This window comes from Helianthus annuus, chromosome 1 (genome assembly GCF_002127325.2).
Source record: "Helianthus annuus cultivar XRQ/B chromosome 1, HanXRQr2.0-SUNRISE, whole genome shotgun sequence".
NCBI classification, from domain to species: Eukaryota; Viridiplantae; Streptophyta; class Magnoliopsida; order Asterales; family Asteraceae; genus Helianthus; species Helianthus annuus.
This window is the reverse complement of record NC_035433.2, coordinates 94249264-94254363: the sequence shown is the minus strand read 5'-3', so window position 1 is coordinate 94254363 and position 5100 is coordinate 94249264. Positions and strand designations below refer to the sequence as shown.

At 30.1% G+C, this 5100-nt stretch overlaps 1 long non-coding RNA gene across 1 annotated transcript in view; it reads right to left on the bottom strand.

The window, feature by feature from the left end:
* Positions 1 to 4301: 4301 nt before the first annotated feature.
* LOC110939345 overlaps positions 4302 to 5100 on the bottom strand; it is an 859-nt gene continuing 60 nt past the window's right edge. The window contains exons 2-3 of the long non-coding RNA XR_002592190.2: positions 5001 to 5081; positions 4302 to 4420 (exon numbers count right to left, since the gene is read on the bottom strand). This is a non-coding gene — a long non-coding RNA (uncharacterized LOC110939345). The remainder of the gene's footprint in view (positions 4421 to 5000; positions 5082 to 5100) is intronic.

Sequence of the window (5100 nt, the reverse complement as noted above, 5' to 3'; positions counted from 1 at the left end):
ACTTATGTATCTTTAAAAAAATACTGCCGGCGCTTTTTTGATTTTTTAGGCTCAAAACCCTATATATATAAGGTAGGGTTCATGTGAGAACCACCTCTACTGTGAGAACCGCGAGAACCAATGTGAACACAACAAAATAAACCCACTACACCACCACTCAAAACCAAAAAAACCCTAAACCCCCACCCCACCCAAGCTAAATACTAAAAACTAAACCATAAAGCTAACCCCCCCCCCACACCAAAAAAAAACCTAACACCCCCCCTATCCACCCAAGCTAAATGCTAAAAACTAAACCATAAACCTAAAACCCCCAAAATCTAAAAAACACACAAAATTTTTTATTTTTTTTTATTATTTTTTTATAAAAAAGCCGCTACTTTTGTCATAAAAAATATTTTTATAACGATAAGTAGCGATTTTTTTATAAAAAATATTAAAAAACATTTGTGCATTTTTTAGATTTTTTAGGTATTTTTGGTTGTGTTCACATTGGTTCTTGCGATTCTCGTAATAAAGGGTGGTCCTAACAGATCTTTCTCCTATATATATATATATATATATATATATACATATATATATATATATGTATATATATATAGGGTAAGGTTCATGCGAGAACCACCTTTATTGCGAGAACCGCGAGAACCAATGTGAACACAAGCTAAAATAGCTAAAAAAACCTAAAAAAACCCTAAAAAAACCTAACCCCCACCCCCCACCCCCAAAACCTAAACCCCCACCCCCCCCCCCCAAAAAACCTAAACCCCCACCCCCCCCCCCCAAAAAACCTAACCCCCCCCCCCAAGCTAAATGCTAAAACTAAAACCCTTAAAAAACCTAAAAAAAACCTAACCCCCACCCCCCACCCCCCAAAACCTAAACCCCCAACCCCCCCCCCCCCAAAAAAAACCTAACCCCCCCCAAAAAAAACCTAACCCCCCCCCCCAAGCTAAATGCTAAAAACTAAAACCCTCAAAAAACCTAAAAAAACCTAACCCCCCCCCCACCCCACCCACCCCCCCCCCCCAAAAACCTAAACCCCCCTCCCCCACCCCCCAAAAACCTAAACCCCCCCCCCCCAAGCTAAAATGCTAAAAACTAAACCCCCAAAAAACCTAAAAAAATCTAAAAAAATAAAAAAAAATCAAAAAAAAATCTAAAATTTTTTTTTATTTTTTTACTATTTTTATGTTCAAATCGCTACTTTTAGTAGCCAAAAAAAAAAATTTTTTTTAAAAAAAAATTTAAAAAAAAATTTTTTTTTTTTTTGGATACTAAAAGTAGCGATTTTTATATAAAAAATAGTAAAAAAATAAAAAAAAATTTTTTTGGGTGTTTTTTAGATTTTTTTAGCTATTACTGTTTGTGTTCACACTGGTTCTCGCGGTTCTCACAATAAAGGGTGGTTCCTAACGGATCTTTGTCCTATATATATATATATATATATATATATATATATATATATATATATATATATATATATATATATATATATATATATATATATATAGGCTAATGCTAGACAAAAAACCCCAAAATTTTTAAGAAACCCTAGAAAACCCAACGTCCCGACATTTTTTATTTTTGAAAAAAATAACACATGTAATATACATATTTTTAAGAGTTTTGGGTAAAAAAAAAAAAGGCGCCGAAGGATTTAAAAAAAAAATAAACAAATTTCAGCAACTTTTGTGACTAACATGCGTTAGACAAAAAATGCTGAAAATTGTTTATTTTTTTTAAAAACATTTCTTCGGCGCTTTTTTGTTTTTTTTGTTTTTTTTTGGCCCAAAACTCTTAAAAACATGTATATTACATGTGTTATTTTTTTCAAAAAAAAAAAATGTGGGGAGATTGGGTTTTCTAGGGTTTCTTAAAATTTTTAGGGTTTTCTATATAGCCCAACCCTATATAAGGTTCATGCGAAAACCACCTTTATTGCGAGAACCGCGAGAACCAATATGAAGACAACCTAAAATAGCTAAGAAAACCCTAAAAAAACCTAACCCCCACCCCTCCCCTAAAAACCTAAACCCCCCCACCAAAAAAAAAAAATGAAAACCTAACCCCCCCCCCAACCCCCAAGCTAAAATGCTAAAAACTAAACGCCAAAAAACCTAAAAAAAATAAAAAAAAATCTAATTTTTTTTATATTTTTTATGTTAAAATCGCTACTTTTAGTAGCAAAAAAAAAAAAACAAAAACAAATTTAAAAAAAAAATTTGGCTACTAAAAGTAGCGATTTTTTTATAAAAAATATTAAAAAAAAAAATTTGTGTGTCTTTTAGTTTTTTTAGGCATTTTTTGTTGTGTTCACATTGGTTCTCGCGGTTCTCGCAATAAAAGGGTGGTTCCTAACGGATCTTTGTCCTATATATATATATAGGGTAAGGATAAATTGAAAACCCACTTGAGTTGACTAAACCCTGAAAACCCAACCCTGAAAACCCATTAATAACCATTGATCAAACATGACTGATGGTTGAGATTCACTTTGGGGCATCAGATGCTTTTGTATCCCTTTATTTCAAATTTTTAATACATTTCATGTACGTTAAGGGTAATATTGGAAAAATGATACAACTTCTCTTACAAACAAACAAAACTCTTCATATGTAAGAAACATCACATCTTGCTTTATCATTACACTAAACCTATCAGTCTTCATTTATTCAAAATCCCAAAACACATTCTCTCTCCTTCACAATCTTCATCCACCCCTCTTCATCCATACCCAAATTCACAGGAGAGATTCAACAAAAACCATAATACTAAGCAAAAATCACCGGACATATTCAACAATTGCCGGAGATATTCAACAATCGCCGGAGATATTCAAAAATCGCCAGAAATATTCAACAAAAAAACGCTAGTTACTTTCTTTAATTTATTCAATTCTTGTTTTATTTTTTTTATTTTTATTTTTGTTTTAGATCTTTAAGCGAATTGAGTTTTTTTTTTTCTGAGGAATATGATTATAGATGGTGATTTGGATATTAATTATTGTTGTTCGATCTATTGGTTTTATACGGTTTTATTCAGTTGATTGGAATTTTTTCCTTTAATCAGTTAAGTTAGGGTTTTTACTTTCTTTTGAATAATCTCAAAATAGTTAGTTTTGAATAATGTGAACAAGTTCTTGGAAACAATCTCGGATTCTCTTGCATTCAATATCAATGACAAGAAATCTTTTGACCCTCTTTGTTCCTCTTTACTTTCTTTTGAATAATCTCACTTCTTAATCGCTTGGATACAACAGTTTTTTGGGTGAATACATGATCAAAAATTGTTCTATTGGGAAGAAAAGATTACATTTATGTTTGGCAATTAATTTGAAATAAAGAGACTAATTGGTATGTAACATTAACTTATTAGATGATTTGTTATATTTATGTTTGACAATTTATTTTGTAATAGTGTTGGAAGGCAGTGAATCGGACACACCAGCAAAGGATTTGAAAGAAAAGAAAAAAGTATTTTTGTAACCTAAGTATTTTGTTTTTTAGGGAACAAGTGTGTTGTATGCATTGTTAGGTTATATAATAATGTTGCACCTTAACATTTGTGGGTGCAAAATTTTGTAACTTAAGTATTTTATTCATAAAGTTGTTTTACGATACTTTTTTTTAATTTATCGGTATTTGGGCCACCGGTGTTGTATATAACAAATAAATGTAAAAGCATTAGGTGAAAAACTGGATATACACGTTGAATAACGTTACATTATATGTTACTTTATATGTACCATCTTATTAAGGTTACATTCTACAAATGAGCAATAAATATTACAATATATGTAACATTTTACAAAAAAACAAAAAAATGTAACCAATGAGGAAAAATGTTACTTTATATGTACCATCTTATTAAGGTTACATTCTATAAAATAAGCAATAAGTATTACATTATATGTAACATTTTACAAAAAAAAAGTACAAAAAATAACGTTACATTTTCTGTATAATTTCAAAAAATGTAAACACCCAGTATACAAGAAAAAATGCTTGTTTTTTTTACCATTTAAAGGATATCCACATACATAATAGTGTAACGCGATTTCTTTTCTTTCTCCTCCGACACAAAGTGTTATATTACATCACATTGTTACAAAAGTCGTCTTCCTAGAAAAAGATGTTACATGTTGGTACGTACACTACAAAAAAAGATGTTACATATATTATACATATATATGAAGTTACACCACGTGTAAACATACATTTTCTGTATCATTTCAAAAAAATATAAACACCCTGTAAACAAAAAAAAATGAGCAATAAATATACATTATGTGTAACGTCCTTCTACGTTTCATATACACAACCAACAACAGGCTTTAAAACAATAGGAACATTAGGACACCACATTCTAGTGCCATTGGGTGTGTGGTGAACATAAAATTCCTCGTCCGCATGAATACCTACAAAAAAGGTCACGAGTCTTTTAGAAAACATTGTATTGTTAATAAATTTTCACACGTATAAGTTAAAAAAAAATTATTTGTAACATGAAACCTAACAAATTGATGCATTTTACTGTATTGTCAATACAAATTTAACACATTTTGCTACAATGCAAACAAAACATGGTGGTACATTTTTTTGGTGTCACCAAAAAGTGTAGATGCTGGTGCATTTTTTTTTATGTGATCCAAAAATGTAATCTCAAATGTTTTTCCATTCCAAAAAATATAAAAACTTAATACAAATGTAACCACACATGTTTTTACCTTCTACAAAATATAAAAGCTTGTTTCATAAAAATAAAAAATAAAAATGGTATTATTAATACAAGTTTACCATATTTTCAACCAAACTAACCAACACATCCTCTGTTTTTTTTCCTCCTAAACCAACAAAAATAATAATAATAATAATAATAATAATAATAATAATAATAATAATAATAATAATAATAATAAAACAAACTAAAAACATTAAAACTAGGGGTGTTACAATAACCCTATAGAAAAAAATTCATGCTTTCACATAAACAATGACCTGTGGATAGCAGCTCTGTAAAAGTACAATTCTGAACACCATCCTCATCATCATTTGTGCCATTTTGATGTAGATCTGAGGCTAGACATAAAAAAATACC